The sequence below is a fragment of the Xyrauchen texanus genome, chromosome 3 (genome assembly GCF_025860055.1).
Source record: "Xyrauchen texanus isolate HMW12.3.18 chromosome 3, RBS_HiC_50CHRs, whole genome shotgun sequence".
Lineage (NCBI taxonomy): Eukaryota > Metazoa > Chordata > Actinopteri > Cypriniformes > Catostomidae > Xyrauchen > Xyrauchen texanus.
This window is the reverse complement of record NC_068278.1, coordinates 22,597,586-22,616,112: the sequence shown is the minus strand read 5'-3', so window position 1 is coordinate 22,616,112 and position 18,527 is coordinate 22,597,586. Positions and strand designations below refer to the sequence as shown.

Here is an 18,527-nt window from a genome sequence, read left to right as displayed (position 1 = left end):
GTCTTGTGCATACTTAAGTATGGCTTTATTATAATATATATATATATATATATATATATATATATATATATATATATATATATATATATATAGAGCTTTTTTCTGCTGAGATTTGTTTTGTTTATTTATTTGTGTCTCTATTTGTAAAAGTTAATTCACTAATACAAATTTAGGCTGTAGCGCTTGATCTAAATTCATACATTCATTTTCCCCCCATTTTTTTTTTATAAAACTAATGAAAGTTGATAATAATCGGACGCCTGTTATGTTATTTCATCTATGCATTTATCGGACATCCATATATTGCCGCTCAGCTCTTTTTTACTACATGCATTCCAACCATAAGCATACAAAGGTATAGTATAAGTCTTATCATGAACTCTCAGATTTGTTTCAAACTGCTTTTAAGTATGTTGGTTTACTGTGCGCAGATTTTGGCACTTTGAAAGAGAAAAACTAAACCACGGGCCTCTGTTTAAAATAAAGTCTCGCCATTAGTAGCATAGTTTCTCATGTTAAAAGGGCATATACTACATGTTAGTATTAATAGAAATAACATGTGCAAGTCATTGAAATAACATGCGTTTGTCATGTCAACTTTTTAACGGAGTCTGTAGCCTAACATTCTCCCTCGTGGACTCGGGAAATAACGGCGATATCAACTCAACGCATTATTGTTTGCCTAACACAATCACATAAAAGCACAATGTAGCTACAAACAGAATAATAAAAGCTGATATCAGTGTCACTTACTTCATGGTTTGTATGATGTGCGCCCGGTGAAGTTTGTCCTGCGTGACGGAAGGTGTTGAGCAGCCGGGGTGGACTTCACCGCTTCACACTTATTAAAATCCACCAAAAATCACTAGAACGATAAAAAGTGTCGTTTTATAAATATGTGTTTGTCTAATGAAGTGTTTCAGATGGTGAGGTTATAGCGCTTGATGTCGGTCGTCCACGGTGAGGAATGATTAAGCCGTTATTGCGACTGATGATGTTGAGCTGTGTGCGAGCCTCTCTCTCTCTCTCTCTCTCTCTCTCTCTCGCTCTCTTTCTCTCTCTCTCTCTGTGCGTCTCTGTCGCTCTATCTCTCGGTCGCTGTCTCGCTCTCTCTCTCTGCCCCCACCCCCCACACACACCCCTTTAGGGCAAATAATGGGGTTATATCACCCCAGTGTTTTAATGAAAGAGACACCTTGGTTACTATCGCAAAACCTCCCCATGCCAAAGACCACCTTAAGAATATTTAGAAATAATAATTGAATTCATGTTGGAGGCCTGACAAAGGAATAAAAGCACCAAATTGCATCATATTGCTGTTTTTTTTCTTTCAGTTCCCCAATTTGATTTCCAAAGATGACATTTACATCTGAATTTCCGAATGCAGATATTCCATGGCTTCACAAAACTTTTGCTTTAGAGTTAAACTTAAGTGCAATTTGAGCCACTGTCAGACAACCAGAGGTAGAGGTAAAACATGAAATCAGTTAATGATTTAAACAAACCTGCTAATCTGCTTGACAGACTGTAACTAGACCCAGTGGTGTCAGCTTCGGGATCCCACTTCTGGGTCACAAGACACTGATCTTGAATTTCATTTTTATTGGTAATTTCAATATCCAGATCGTTACATCTTTGGTTCCACCAGCTATGTGAGACCACGTGCTATGTTTCACCAGATTCTCTGATTCACCATGTATTTGACAGTTACTCACATTTTGACAGTCCACTCACTGTACAACCAATCTAAAACATTTTCAGCATTATGAACAGAGCACAGCAGGCTGCAATGTCATTTTTAACCTTTACACCCAATTGAAAAAGCATAGCATATAGCATTCAATACACACCACATTTACAATTCCTTCAGTTTGTCTTGATCTAGCTTGTGCTTTGTCTTGATTTCACCAGGAAGGCCCTCTTAGGTTTCAGTGTGCAGTTTTGGTTGTCTAGTTGGCACCTGGTTAAGAGACACAAAAAGAGAGAGAGAAATTATTTCTGTGTTAATAGCCATTTCTAGGCACAGTGTTCAGGATACACTTCATAGCTGGGGGAACTACAAAAGGAATAATGAAATATATAAACACTGTTAAATATATAAACACTGAGTTGCTTCTTGCATATTCATGTGGTAGGTAAACTAGATAAAGAACAGAAAGAAGAACAGAAACAACAGAAACTTTACTGTACTGTATATCATTGATGTTGCCCTGTTTGACTGCACAAGCCATTTGTAGATTTAACTACAAATTATCCTTTGCTTTTGATATCTCTTTTCTCTTATACTACTACTACTATAACTACTACTAATACTAAAAATAATAATAATTCCTTACATGTATATAGCACTTTTTCAAGGCATTCAAAGTGCTTTACGTAGTATAGAACTCTCATCAACCACCACCAGTGGATTATGAAGAAAATAGGCATTACAAATATTAGCATTCTCTTTGTACATATTTTCCTTGGCATTTCCTGCCATTCTCTTTCTCTTTCCCTCCTTTTTTTCTTTGCCTGGGTCTAACCATTATTTGCACAGTTTTTTTTATTTATCTCAGGTTCTGTCATCAATCTTCAAAGACTATTTTGGTTAGGTTAAAACTTAAACAGATTGATGCATTCCTAGACACAGTGTTTATACACGAAGTAAGAAATTTGGTATTTTGCTACTAACATAAATGTAGGGAATATAGAATACATTGCTACCAACGAATTTGATAATTTCACTAAATCAATTAAGTCTGCTAAGCATTGTGCTTCATAACTAAGGGGGGCCCTACAAAAGTTCTCCCACATATAGATGAGTAATTACATATTGTTAAGATATTAAGCCTGTGATCTCGGGTGCATTTTTGGGCTGCTGCCTGTCATTTTTCACACTCAAAATTCAAGAGGTCACCAAGCACACATACTGTGGACTAACTGCAAACAATTTGTACATTTTTTCAGAAATCACCCCAAATTAAAAAAGACTCAAATTATTCATAAATAAGATTGTATGTGTTTATAATCAGATATGATATGTTAAATATGATAAACCGAAACATGTTGTCCTAAATTTGTAAATATGTAATTCTTGTTCTGTTCAGTCTACCTCACTTTGAAAAGTCTTATTTCATTCCACTAGATGGTAGAAAGCACTAGAATTTTTTTCTCTCTCTATCAGATTCCATCACAATATAAAGATCTGAAATGTAAGTGGAACTGTAACGCATTTTAGCCCTCACAGATATGCTCATCCATAGGTATTCAGTCTAATTTTCATCAAAGAGGAGTATCTCCTATTTGATTTCATCAAAATATCTCAGCCTCTGAGTGGACTAGAAGCTCAGTCTAAGTGTCATTAGAATACTGAGATATCCCCCATTTTCAATGATATATATATATATATATATATATATATATATATATATATATATATATATATATATATATATATATATATATATATATATATCTTGTTTTCCATCACTTCCAGATCAACAACCTGGTTTCTATTAACTTCAAAACAGCATAGAAAGTGTCCAGTAATCATTATGCCATTTCGTACACACTTACGAGTAAAAGTGTGTTTTCAGTAAAAGTTAATTTTGAGGTTTTGGCCTCATCTGTTCATGTTCATAACGAGCAGCTGTAAGGAGATGAAGGATAAATACACTATGTTAGTGGCTGACATCGACCCCACCTACCTTGTTTTCTTTTAGGGAGCCCAGTACTTACCCACTTGTTTCTTATTATCTTTAGTCAGACATGAGAAGTGTTTGGGGAGGAAAGAGGTACAAGGCTTCTATTTCATTTTATTTTAAGAGCATGATAAACATCAACAAATTTTCTTTGGCAAACAGGAACAAGCAAGGCTGTTTGTGTACAGTATGTGTGTGTGCAAGTGTGCGTGTGGAATCGGTTGCTGATCATGCTCGTTGAAAACAATCTGGCTGTCACTGCCGATAACATTGTCAAGTGCTCAAACAGCAGCACTGAGCTTTCACAGAGCAGGAGAACACAGGGGGTGAATCTGGTCTCCAAAGGTCTGGCCAGATCATATGTAGATTTGTCTCTTTCCCTCCTCATTTTCTCATTTTAACTCACTACTTCCCTCTGCTTGTCTCTCTGCCATCTTAAATTTCACTAATTTCCTTGCTACCCTCTCCTTAACTTTGAAGTATTAGATAGGCAGACAGATAGATAGACAGACAGGCAAAGGGAAAAACAGATTTACTAACTGGGGTGTTTTATACAGTACACAGAGTAATACTGCATAAGAGTCTTGAAATGAGTCTACAGATTGCTTTGGGGGGCAACAAAATGGCTCTTTTGTTAGTTTGTGCCTCAGTTTTTCTATTTTAAAATTAAAACTTACATTGCATGAAAAACATGAGAGCATAATAACTATGATCTACACTACACAATTCTAACTGCACATAACTGTATAAGACGAAACTCTTTGCACCTTTAATCCTAGCATTCACTAATTTCTAAATGATCCTACAAGCTAAATCAATTTGATTAATGCAAATACTATGATAAATAATGCCCGACTAATCAGCATTACAGCAGCCAGTTAGGATCAGAGAAAAATCAGTTCAGCTATGGTTTTAAATGGAAACCGAGTTCACACTACCAGAATTCATCACCCATCCACTCTGACCATTCACAGTCCTACACAAACTTTCTATGAACCCGAAGTAATAATGAAAAGTTCAACTTTCACTTTCCAAGTGTACATTAAACTTCTAAAAAGTGCTTAGCTGATGCAATCATCATGATTTTAGTCTTCTTTTCGTTAAATTTAAATAGCACCTGAGCACGCTAACACATATTGTGGTTGGAAGAAAACTGGTTGTGAAGTGTTGACTCGTGTGGGGACAAATCTGGTAATTTGCATGTTCTGTTGGGCAAACAGCGCGTGAATGCTACACCTTTGATTCATTATAGATGAACCACAAGCAGCACAACACGGTTAAGCCTTTGTGCACGATGCTGCTGCTCTGGTTTCAGTATTAAAGCGGTGTGCTGGAAAAAGCCACCCCAGTTCCAGTTACCCTGCACTCTACTGAAGTCTTTATGTCCCCTGTCAATACACCTGTACTCTGTCCCACTTGCTAATGGAGGCCTAAATAGGAGTAAGTGTCAAATGACCGTAAAAGTTGAAAACTATATTTGCTTATGTTCTGTACTTATATAAGCATGGCTTAAAGGGCAGATTCTCAGTACACATCTCTGAGTGACTGAGTGCAACTGTAATACTCATCTCTGCCAGCAGGGGCGCACCAAGGCCTTATCACGGCTAAAAAACTATACTATAACTGAAAGGTAAATGATTGAAAATATGCTGTATGTATTAAACAGTAACAAGCATATGTTATAGGGTTAGTTCACCCATTAATGAAAATTCAATCTGGTCCAAATCTGAATCACTTTCTTCCATTAAAAAAAGAGAGAGAGAGAGAGAGAGAGAGAGAGAGAGAGATAGAGAGAGAGATATGTGTAAGTGCTCTTCAGTTATTTAAACACTGTGGTCTTATTAAGATGTAGTTCTGTTTTTACGCAACCTCTGCTTTGGCATTATTGTATTGTTTACATTCATGCCAATAAAGCCCCTTTGAATTGAATTGATTTGAGATAGAGAGAGAATTTATTGAATAATTTCATCTAATGAAAGTGGAGTGGGCTTGTAACAACATGAGGGTGAGTAAATGACAGATTTTTAATTTCTAAGAGAATGAACCCTTAAAGAATATGACTCAAAGGAACACATGCGTTTAAAGTTGCATTTTTGTGTATAAGAACTAATGCAAAAATTCCTCAGTTAGTTGGATCATGGTTTTGCCTTTCATATATGTCACCCTTCAGCTCAAAGTTCCCTTTGTCTGTCTAATACTAAAAGCTGGAAAAACAAAAATAAAAAAATACAACTATAATGATTTTTCCTCCTTTGAACAGCTGGAAACTAACTCACTCATAACCTCTGCAAAATTTGTACAGTTATTTCATTGTTTCGACACTCATTTTTTTCAGGACGGCGGCACTAAAAAAGATGCCAACATCACATTTTTCTGTCTCCGGACTCAGAGTGCCAACCGGTGTTTCCTGAGCTAGTGCAGAAGTTGGGCTGTAACAGCTGTTGGGCATTATGGACAGGCAATAGAAAAATCTACCTATATTTTCTCATGCTTATGCCAAACCAGCCATATAATAGTTGCAGGTCTACATTATTTGTGCAGGGGGTAGTTAAATACCCATAAAATAATGTGTTATGGGTTTGCCCCCAAAATAAAATATGAAAAATAAATAAATCTCATTGGACACCAAATACATCATACCTTTCCTTATACTCTCTCTATTATTGGTCTCTGTTGTTCCCTATTTTACTCAGAATCGAAACTATGAGCAAAGCTGCCCAGCCACACTTATGCATACTTCTAATGGTAAAGAAATCAAACTCTCTCTTTGTTCTTTCCATTGCTCTTTCTCTTCTCCGACAGTAGCACAAAGACCTGGACCGCTGTTTTCTTGAACTGAGAAGACCCTCTCTATGCAACATGAATTGCAGAATTGACTTGCTCTTAGAACCACACAACAAAGAAAAGGTTGTGCTTTTATAACAAGCCTTACATTTACAAAGCACTGACAAATAAAATCGGGGTTCTCAATTGTTGTGTCATGATACAATAATGGTTTGCAGGTTTGCTCTGATAGGTTCATGGATATCAGAGAAACAAAAACAAAGGCAAATAATAAAATTCAACCATTTATATAATAGAGCACAGTAAGGTTCGCATAATAAATAGGCTTATCAACTTTTACAAGGGAGGAGGAAATGCTCCCCATATCTTTCGTTGTTGACGTCAAATGCTGTTTTTTTGGTGCAAATTCATCTGTCACTTGGTCAAATCTAGCCAAATTATGCAGAAGCCAATAGAGACAGGTTGTTGAAATGCCTTCATCCTTGAAACCATGAATAATTAAGCAAAAAAAAAGGTTCACTTGAAACAAGTATAAACTTGGTTTGTGCCAACTGCAATGTGTTCTGTATGGTAATCCTTGGCTTAATAAATATAAGAAATACAAATTGTTATATATAAATTAATAATGTATTTCTATGTTTGAATTTAAGGACTTTTTTTGTTTGCTTACTTTAACATGATAAATGAATATTTTACCATTTTGGGGCATGCAATCTTTGTCCTGGAGCAAAACCATTTGAGAACCACTGCCGTAAAGTTTTATACAGTAAAATGCATGTGACTTTTTAAATGTTTTGTCAGTATGAGCCATTTCACAAAAATACTGGATCACATGTCGGCAAAATGTTTGCAGGAAAAGTCATTAATAACCTATCCAGGTAATATCAAACAATATATAACATCATCTGAAGTTTTTTGCATGTCAGAAAACTGCTCTCCCACGGATGCCTACAGAAGCTTCACACTGGAGAATATAGAAGCATAGGAGCACTTTGCACCGACTCTTGACGAGTGATGCTGGGTGTACACATACCCGCACAGCGCTTCTCTGTTGAACGGATGCCGTCTAAACCTCTTTGTGCCTGCAATACCACCCCAGACTCATTCTTATTCAAACAAGATGAGACTGGAGGCAGGCAACAGAGATTAGCCTGAGATCAAAAGGCGGTGAAGCACTCGTGTTTTGTAGATTCAGATGGGCCCCATTCTACATGTGAGATCCGCGGAGGTACGAAGTGCTGCACAGATGACACCCTCTCCAAGGGGCAGATAGAAGTAATATGAGAGAGAGAGAATAAAGAAAAAATTATAGAGGGCCAAGACTACAGGCCCAGTGTGAAATACTGGAATTAGATTATGAAAAAGAGAAAGGAGAAAAGAGAGAAGAAAAACTAAACCGTTACCACAAGCAATTACAGCGGAACAAAGATAATTCTGCCTTTTTTCACTGCTGGAGAGATGTAACCGTTTCCATGTGTTTAATATGTCAACGTTTGCTGTGAATTGTTTTAATATGAAATACTCCTCTGACAGACAATAATATGGAGCTATGTAACCTAAGAACATAGCATCTGGATCTCCAATATGCAACATAAGGCTGGTAACTACTGCGACGCCTGCGTGCCAACTGTGATTAATATAAATAAACATGGGGGGGGGGGGGGGGGGGTCATTTCTCATTTACGTATATATTTCGTAGTTAATGCGGACTTAATTGCTGCATCAGTACGCAAACAGGTCCGTCTTTGTCACACACTTAACGGCAAGTGGTAGTGGTACTTCAGTTCTAAGCTAAAGCCAGATCACTCATGCCTGTAGATGCTGTGATAAATAAGAGGAAATCCGCACAAGGAAGATTGCCATATTTGTGTAATTTCCGGTTAATTATTGATTTAGCAAATAATGCGAGTCTGCGGGAGTTAGGAGAAGGGGGCTAGGGATACACAAACACACACGCACACACACACACACACACACACACACACACACACACACACACACACACACACATGTTGTGTTTCCATGTTTTATGGGGACTTTCCATAGACATAATGGTTTTTATACTGTACAAACTTTATATTCTATCCCCTAAACCTAACCCTACCCCTAAACCTAACCCTCACAGAAAACTTTCTGCATTTTTACATTTTCAAAAAACATAATTTAGTATGATTTATAAGCTGTTTTCCTCATGGGGACCGACAAAATGTCCCCACAAGGTCAAAAATTTCGGGTTTTACTATCCTTATGGGGACATTTGGTCCCCACAAAGTGATAAATACACGCTCACACATACACACACACACACACACACACACACACACACACAAACAGACAAACTGAATCCTGACATAGCCAATGGCGAATAGACAGAGAAGTGTTCAAACAGAAAAGGGTGCCTCCTCTACAAAGTGCACCACCTTTCCTGTGAGAAAACAATGCTCATTTCCAACCACAATTCAGATCAAAGATTCATATTTATTTATTTATTTATTTTGGTAGCGAGAAAGTTTTTCAAATGACAAACATGGGAGCTTTGGTAAACTGGGTCAGAGCTGCCTTTGCTGTGTCTCCATGGGGTTGGGGGGTTGGGGGGGGTGCAGAATGTCACACCCTGAACACCCAGGAAGAGAGGGATTCGATGGCAGAAAGCTTGTTTCCTTAAAAATATGCTGCCTCAGAAATATTGTTCTCAGAATGTAATAAACTATGCTAGAGGAGGAAGCTGATTGAATTGAGATTTTATTCTCTAAGGACTGAATTAACCCTAGACTGCATGACCCAAAAAACCTACAGTACACAAATGCATAAATAGGGTACAAAATGATACCTATTGGTTTCAATGGACTTTTTGCAAGAAAACTTATACTGTTTATATCTGTATCTTCAAAAATGTACACATTTATTTCTTTACATTGCTTTTAATGTTTAATTCATGTTAATTTGTTCAATAAAATGCTATATTCTTTTAAATAATTGCAACTTTTCCTGTAAAGACTTCTGATCCTTTATCACAAACACATTCCAAACATCTAACAGTGCAGACAGCTTTCTCCACTGGAACGTTCAAAATCTCATCTGCTTATTAAAACAACAAACAACTAAACAATACTCCAGCACAACCTGGGGTGCATTTCCCAAAACCATAGTTCGCAAAGAACATTTGCAAACAGCAAAGCAAAGTTGGAACTACAGCTCTTTCCCTGTGGTGAAAGAAAGAATTTCTTGTTAGTTTGCTGTGTGGACATCATTTAATTTCACTGAGGCTTCTATATATTTTATTCCATGTATCTTTTATTCTGTTAATACTTTGACCATATTTACATGCATTCAAGAAAACAATTAATTTCAGGGTTTTGCAGAAAGTGGCGTTCTGAAACGTCAAGTAAACGCAAGTGAGCCATTTAAGGGATTTATGAATAAACGCTTTATCACACATGGCTTCTGTCATAGAATATGGCTTTTATGTGTTTATGTTAATGCATACGTGCATTACTATGTTTTTGAAGAGTGCGCATGTGTGTATGAGCTCAAGTGCATCAGGGAAACACCAAAATCTGATGTAGAGGGAAAGCCACTATTGCAGCACAATGCAACTGTCGCATTATAAAGTGCATGCCGCTTTCGTGTCTTTAGCTGCTTTCTCGCATTAAACAGCTTTCTGGTGTACATGTAAATGAACATTTATAATTTAATCATTGCATATGAATTAAGTTATGATTCAACGTGAATTTTCTTGATAAAAAAATATGATCGTGCCTGGTGACATGTGCATGTAAAATTACAAAAAATAGCATTTTAGCTTAGCGCAAAGCTAACAATTTACACAAGTTTTATTTCTATTTCTTCTGCTCTGAACTTACTTCAAATTTCTCTGTCTGCTCGTATGAATGTAGCACATCATGAGAAAGTGTTTCACTGCTGTTCAAATGCACTTTGGATCTCATCATTTATATGTATAAATGTTTTACATCTGAAAGGACTAAATATTATAATAATACAAATGACAATAAAATGCAAAGTAATCTCTTCAGTAATCAAAATACTTTTTGAATGTAACTTTATTTTAAATACCAATGATTTAAATCGTAACTGTAGTGGAATACAGTTACTTATATTTTGTATTTTAAATACTTATTCCCGTTACATGTATTTCATTACTCTTCAACCCTGTCCCTACATTCCTCCCAAGCTCTAAAGTTCTCATTTGCAAACTGTTAAGACCACACCTGGTAGTATAAGATCACAAATTCCCTTGTTTCAAACTTAAACTAGCAATGTCAAACTTACAATAAGGCCAGATTGATACAAACGGATATTGATTCAGTAGTGGCCGCAAGCTCTGAAGTGAGTAAATCTAATACAAACACTGTGCAGAGGCTAGGTATTTTCCCCCCATGCTTCACTTCCAACCAAGCAAAAAGTTGCTGGATTCAATTACTCTAAACAGGAGTAATAATGAAGTCTGACTTTGAGGATTTAGGACAACATAAAAGCACATCATTTTATGATTACAGAGTCCTGTGTCTGTGATATATTTTACATTATGCCAAGGTCTATTCCTTAATAATACAAATAATTTTACCTGAAATGACTGTTTCAGACCACTCAAACTTCACAGCTCATCCTGCATTCTGAAATTCCCTACAGAAGGACAAGGCTTCAAAAACATATACTTTTTTGGCACAGACAGTCGGTACATACTGTTCCCTGGTCACTGTGCAGTTCTTGATTTTTCCACAGACACACTGTTTTGGCTCATCACAAGAGGGGAAGGAGAAAGGGAAGAGCTTGGAGGGGAAAACTCACCGGTGCCGATATCGTGCTTCCCCAGGAAGTTACACCCTGCAGGTCCAGCTTTGGGAAAGGTTAATCAAACGCTTATTAAAATTAATAATATTTATTTTTTTTTTTAAATGCCCTGCATTAATAAAGCCAGACCAGCTGGCCTTGAACTAAAACCCTGATGTGGGATGTGTTGCCCACAGAAATGAGTCACTTGCTTCCTAAACACACACCCCCCATGAAAAAAGTCACCCTTAAGATTTCTGGTCCCGCAGCAAAAGTATTTGGCAGTGCCTGATCTCCACCTGTTCCTGTCTCTCCAGGCTTAGAGGTATATTTAGGTTGCAGAGATATCAATGACACCCAGACCTATGTCATTGCTGGAATGTCTGTCTTGACATGATGTCCCCAACTGTCATCAAGAAAAGAACATCAAACAAAATGGGACATGCCAGATCGATCGATCTATCTATCTATCTATCTATCTATCTATCTATCTATCTATCTATCTATCTATCTATCTATCTATCTATCTGTCTGTCTGTCTGTCTGTCTGTCTGTCTGTCTGTCTGTCTGTCTGTCTGTCTGTCTGTCCATCATCCATTCATCCACCCGCTCATCCACCCACTCACCCACTCATCCATCCATCCATCCATCCATCATTCTATATATCATCCATTCATCCACCGACTCACCTACCCATTCACCCACTCACCCACCCATCCACAAGCTCATCGATCATCCATCCATCCATCTATATATCTATCATGTGGAATGAAAGCATATATTGTACATTCCTGTATGTGCCATTGATTGGCTGTATTTTTTACGGATCAAACTCACACCATGACATCATTATATGGTCAGGGTCACAACATGCATTTTCAAGCTTAATATATAACAATTCAATTATGAATGATATTTTAACCTGAAATAGTACAACTGAGGGAAGACATTAGAACATTTATTCCCGGTAGATCATGGAATTCCATTCTCTCTGTGACATCACATTTGTATTGACCCTGTTAACAATATCTGGGGATATCTGACCTTTAATGGGAAAGGGTTTTGGTATGAAGGAATGAGTTCATCATACATAGATATAGTTAACATATCTTAATGGGAGTTTAATTGGTGTGGGACACAAAAATATGAGATAAAGCAGTAAAAGTGTTTGCTTACTGTAAAACCACTTTAACAGGATGTAGCCTAGGCCAGCAGTCACAAGGGAGGAGGAAGCTATTGAGGGGAAAAAAGTGTAATTATTGCTTTCTGTAAAGAGCACTAAAAAACAAACACATAATTTGTCTATAATAGCATTTATTATTGGCCCACCCCACCTCTACATACTAAGTTACAATACCTACCCTCTAGATGTGGGGGAAACATTTATATTTCAAAATGTATTAGAATATTTAATTAGTGGCGGCCTAACATTTTAAGTCTAAGGCTGTTACAGGAAAACATAATGAATTTAATGAATACACAATGAGTATGACACTGTAACACTGTAACTAAATCTCCTTCAAGGTTGTAATTAATAATGCATATTAATTAATGTAGAATATTATAAACAAAAGATAACATATGAACTATTATTGCAACTTTATTATTGAAAACTGAAAGTTTACTGATATCACCAGTGATATTAATAAATGTTAGGGTTGATTTTGCTCATGTTGAATTCATGTGATGTCCCTAGAAAAGAGAAATGTATGTTTTTATATTTTAGCCAATTGGATTACCGCATATCCGAATTTAACATGTTATCGCCAGCCTAGTTTAAACTTTAATTAACCTTTTGAAAGCAATCGAAATATAAGAAAACTCATGAAAACTTGCAGAAATAGCCCTTAGCTATAGTATAGGAGACAGATCCTGCCAGAGATGAAAAAAAAAGTAAATTCTGACATTATTTATAACAGTTGTAACTTTTTTTCTCAAAATTACATTATTTCTTATAATAAACAAATGTGACTATTTCTCACAATTACGACATTAAGAAATAGTCACAATATTCCAAAATTTTTTTGGGGAAAAGGAGATTGCACCATTCAAAGCAAGCGTGTAAGAAGCCAAAACATAATGTGGTATTAGGTTAAGAAGATTTTATTTTTTTTGTTTGACCAAAAAAAATTAAAATAAAATAAATAAGCAAACTTAGAACAAACTAACAATATAAGTCTCTCACTTGTGTTATTTGTAAGGATGTGCACTGACGGGCCAAAAGAAAAGTTGACGTTCGGATTTAAATAAGCAGATACTGCTTATTTAATACTATGATACTCTTAAGCCAATTGCAGTGATTAATATGTTTCAGTTGCAAACAGTTCTTTTAGCCCTAACTGATGCAGTGTGTAGCTTCTTATTTCTTAAACAACCATGTCAGAAGGTGTATCCTGTGGTCTCGGAAAAGATGTTACTGTGTTTGAGAAAGGGCAAATTATTGGCTTGGATCAAGCAAAGAAAACAACTAACAAGATTGCTGAAATCACTGGAATTGGGTTAAGAACTGTCAAACGCATTATTAAAACCTGGAAGGATAGTGGTGAACCATCTGCTTTGCGGAAGAAATTTGGTAAAAAAAATATTGAATGATCGTGATCGGAGATCACTAAAATGCATGGTGAAGTCACATTGTAAAAATCTTAAGTAGAACTCACAGCTATGCTTAATAGTGAAAGTAAAAGCATTTCCACACACACAATGCGACAAGTATTTACAGGATTGGGACTAAACAGTTGTGGCCACAAAAAGCAACTTCTTAGTGAGGCTAATTGGAATAAACAACAAGTTTTCAAAGGAGTATATAGATTGGACTGTGGACCAATGGAAAAAGGTAATGTGGTTTGATGAGTCAGGTCTAGGCTCATCAATAAAATGAAGTCAGCTGTGTACCTGAATGTACTGAATGACCAGATTATCCCATAAATTGATATTTTTCCCCCTGTCGGCTCCGATCAAACCGAACAGAAGGGTCACGAATTGGTGTAAGCCAAACAGTGTGGATAAGGCCGTTTTCTCATGGGATATTGGCATTAAGGGTATCTGCCAATAACCCTTTTTCTAATCCAGTGTCAAGTAAAAGAAAATCGTGCTCAACCTATTGAGCTGTCCATCAATACGAGGCATTGGATATAATCCACACAGAACTGGACCAAGCCATTGTTCTTTGGCACTAGAAAGACCGGGCTGGCCCAATCACTGTGGGATTCTTCTATTACTACCATATCGAACTTTAATTCTTCCCGTTTGTTATGTATACCCTGTCTTGTTTTTCCGTTGCCCTTTGTTTGTCATTTTTGTCACTTTTGTAGTTCCTTAGTTTTCACTTTTGGCACCCTTGTAACTCCATAGTCTTGTTTTCCCTCGTGTTCACTGTTCATTGTTTTCACCTGCCCTTGTTAATTTGTCATTTGCTTCTGTTAATCACCTTGTCATCTAGTTTGTGTTCTGGTTGTTCATTGGCCCCTTTGTCCCACATTCTTGTATTTAAACCCTGTTTGTTCAGTCTCTGTCAGTTGTTGTTTGGTATGGTTGTATGTTGTTATGTTGTCAGCCTGGTATGTCTCCCCTGCCCGTGTTTGTTTCCCCATTGAGGGTTTTTCCTTTCTGTTGGTTTTTTAAATAAAGTTTAACTGCATTTGGATCCGCACCTCCTCGTCTGCCTGATTCATTACAGAACGACTGACCCACCATGGATCCAGCAGTACTACGCGCCAGATACCACCTGCTCTGCCTGAGGCAAGAGGACCGTCCTATTGAGGCCCACGTCCGCGACTTCCTTAAACTGCCGGCTGTTGCGGACTTCTCGGACACCTCCCTGGTTGTCTTCTTCAGGGAAAACCTGAGTGGCTGGCTGAAGGAGCGGCTGCCGCCGGCATCACGCGGCTGGACTCTCCGCGACTTCCTGGAGTTAACCTTGCTGTTGTGCGGCTCCCCGTTCACGCCTGCCCCGGTCTGCGAGCCAGAGCCCACGCCTGCCCCGGTCTGCGAGCCAGAGCCCACGCCTGCCCCGGTCTGCAAGCCAGAGCCCACGCCTGCCCCGGTCTGCGAGCCCGAGCCCTCGTCAGCCACGGTCAGCGAGCCTGAGCCCGAGCCCTCGTCAGCCACGGCCTGCGAGCCTGAGGCCACGATGACCAGGAACAGCTTTCCAGCCTCGCCAGTCGCATCAGCCCGGAGGAAGAAGAGAAGGGGAAAAGTCTCTGCTCACCAGCCTCCGCCTGCCGCGGCCCCGTGCCCTAAACCCCCCCGTGGCTCTGCCTTCAGCGCCCAGCAAACCCAAGCCGGCAAGTACCACGACAGTCCCCGAGCCAGCGCCTGTAGCCTCAGATGTCAGTGAGCCAGTGCCGATAGCCTCAAACGTCAATGAGCCAGTGCTGATAGCCTCAAACGTCAATGAGCCAGTGCCTGTAGCCTCCGATGTCCCTGAGCCAGCGCCTGTAGCCTCCGATGTCCCTGAGCCAGCGCCTGTAGCCTCCGATGTCCCTGAGCCAGCGCCTGTAGCCTCGAGCATCCCTGAGCCAGCGCCTGTAGCCGTAACCATCCAAGAGCCAGCGCCAGTAGCCGTAACCATCCAAGAGCCAGTGCCAGTAGCCATGACCGTCCAAGAGCCAGTGCCAGTAGCCATGACCGTCCAAGAGCCAGTGCCAGTAGCCATGACCGTCCAAGAGCCAGTGCCAGTGGCCGTGACCGTTCAAGAGCCAGCGCCAGTGGCCGTGACCGTCCAAGAGCAAGCGCCAGTAGCCAGGACCGTCCAAGAGCCAGCGCCAGTGGTCGTGCCCGTCCTAGAGCCAGCGCCTCTCGAGCCTTCCAGGGCTCCTCCTCCCGAGACTTCCAGGGCTCCGCCTCCCAAGTCTCTCAAGTCTCTCGAGTCTTCTAGGGCTCCTCCTCCCGAGCTTTCCAGAGCTCCGCCTTCCGAGTTACCCGAGCTTTCCAGAGCTCCGCCTTCCGAGTTACCCGAGCTTTCCAGAGCTCCGCCTTCCGAGTTACCCGAGCTTTCCAGAGCTCCGCCTTCCGGGCTATCCAGAGCTCCACCTTCCGGGCTTTCCAGAGCTCCGCCTTCCGGGCTTTCCAGAGCTCCGCCTTCCGAGCCTCCCGAGCTTTCCAGAGCTCCGCCTCTCGAGCCTTCCAGGGCTCCGCCTCTCCAGTCTCTCGAGCCTCCTAGGGCTCCGCCTCTCCAGCCTCTCGAGCCTCCTAGGGCTCCAACTCTCCAGCCTCTCAAGCCTTCCAGGGCTCCGCCCCTCAAGCCTCTCGAGCCTTCCAGGGCTCCGCCCCTCAAGCCTCTCGAGCCTGTCAGGGCTCCACCTCCCAGGCCTCTCGAGCCACCCAGGGCTCCGCCTCTCGAGCCTTCCAGGGCTCCACCCCTCAAGCCTCTCGAGCCTGCCAGGGCTCCGCCCCTCAAGCCTCTTGAGCCACCCAGGGCTCCGCCTCTCGAGCTTTCCAGGGCTCCGTCTCTCCAGTCTCTCGAGCCTCCTAGGGCTCCGCCTCGCAAGCCTTCCAGGGCTCCGCCCCTCAAGCCTCTCGAGCCTTCCAGGGCTCCGCCCCTCAAGCCTCTTGAGCTACCCAGGGCTCCGCCTCTCGAGCTTTCCAGGGCTCCGCCCCTAAAGCCTCTCGAGCCTTCCAGGGTTCCGCCCCCCGAGCCTCCTACGGCTCTGTTCCCAGAGACCCCAGAGCCTTCTAGGACTCCTCCTCTGAAACCTCCTACGGCACTACCCCCTTCGGCCCCACCTCCAGAGACTTCTAGGTCTCCGCCTCTTCAGCCTCTTACGGCGCCACCTTCCTCGGCCACGCCTCCTGAGCCTTCCTCGGCTCAACCTCCAGAGCCTCCCACGGCTCCGCCTCCAGAATGTCCCGAGCCTCCCACGGCTCCGCCTCCCGAGCCTCCTTCAGCTCAGCCTCCTGCGGCTCTTCTCCTCGAGCCTCCCTCGGCTCTGCCTCCAGAGCCTCCGACGGCTCCACCTCCAGAGCCTCTTAAGCCTCCTACGGCTCCGCCTCCAGAACCTCCCACGGCTCTGCCTCCCGAGCCTTCTGTGGCTCTGCCTCCCGAGCCCTTTGAGGGGGGGCTCTGTTATGTATACCCTGTCTTGTTTTTCCGTTGCCCTTTGTTTGTCATTTTTGTCACTTTTGTAGTTCCTTAGTTTTCACTTTTGGCACCCTTGTAACTCCATAGTCTTGTTTTCCCTCGTGTTCACTGTTCATTGTTTTCACCTGCCCTTGTTAATTTGTCATTTGCTTCTGTTAATCACCTTGTCATCTAGTTTGTGTTCTGGTTGTTCATTGGCCCCTTTGTCCCACATTCTTGTATTTAAACCCTGTCTGTTTGTACAGTCTCTGTCAGTCGTTGTTTGGTTTGGTTGTATGTTGTCTCCCTGGTATGTCTCCCTGGTATGTCTCCCTGGTATGTCTCCCTGGTATGTCTCCCTGGTATGTCTCCCTGGTATGTCTCCCTGGTATGTCTCCCTGGTATGTCTCCCTGGTATGTCTCCCTGGTATGTCTCCCTGGTATGTCTCCCCTGCACGTGTTTTTCTAGTTTTGTGTTTGTTTCCCCATTGAGGGTTTTTCCTTTCTGTTGGTTTTTTAAATAAAGTTTAACTGCATTTGGATCCGCACCTCCTCGTCTGCCTGATTCATTACACCGTTACACCTGTTTCTTGTGTTCGGGTAAGAGGTAGGGATGACTGCGTACTACTACCCCAGGGGTTGCCTCTATGTGGTGTTCATTGAGATTCGTGTGATCAGAGAGTGGCGAGAACACATCAGAGAATAATTTTTTCAACCTGCGTGAGTTGTGGTGGTGAGAGATGGTCTCCACAAGTGACCAGTGCAATTGATTGGCTTTTAAATTAATCTCTGGAACCACTGTCGCTGATGTCATGGGGACCGCCACTCTCAATGGTTTTAGGAGGTTGAGGTGGTATATCTGACGTGCCCTGCCCCTATCCGTTCGCTTAGCCTCAAAGTCGAGTTCCCCAATGTACCCAATTGTAGGATATTTGGTACTGATACATTTAGAAGGGAACCATTAAAGTGCCCTCATTCTCACACCACTATATGTAAGGTTATTTGGTATGCTACATTTAGAAGGGAATTTAGAGTCTTGAAATATGTGAGCTATGAACTAAATTAAACTGTCCTTATTGTACATTATAATGAAATGAAATGTGTAATTAATTAGTCACGTTCGACAACCATTATAAATTAGATAAATGACAAATAACTAGATTATTTGTCTGAATAAAATTGTACACCATTAAAATCGTAATACAACGTCT

The 18,527-nt window shown here is 40.8% G+C and overlaps 1 protein-coding gene across 6 annotated transcripts in view; it reads right to left on the bottom strand.

Moving 5' to 3' along the window:
• Positions 1 to 11,440, bottom strand: part of mef2cb (myocyte enhancer factor 2cb) — an 83,882-nt gene extending 72,442 nt beyond the window's left edge. The window contains exons 1-2 of one of the 6 annotated variants that reach the window (XM_052101828.1): positions 11,277 to 11,440; positions 1,851 to 1,960 (exon numbers count right to left, since the gene is read on the bottom strand). The gene's annotated coding sequence lies outside the window, so the exon portion shown is untranslated. Of the gene's footprint in view, positions 1 to 753; positions 1,110 to 1,850; positions 1,961 to 11,052; positions 11,167 to 11,276 lie in introns of those variants that run through there. The other 5 variants (XM_052101837.1, XM_052101862.1, XM_052101854.1 and 2 more) reach the window with 5 other exon arrangements.
• Between the last annotated feature and the right edge of the window lie 7,087 nt (positions 11,441 to 18,527).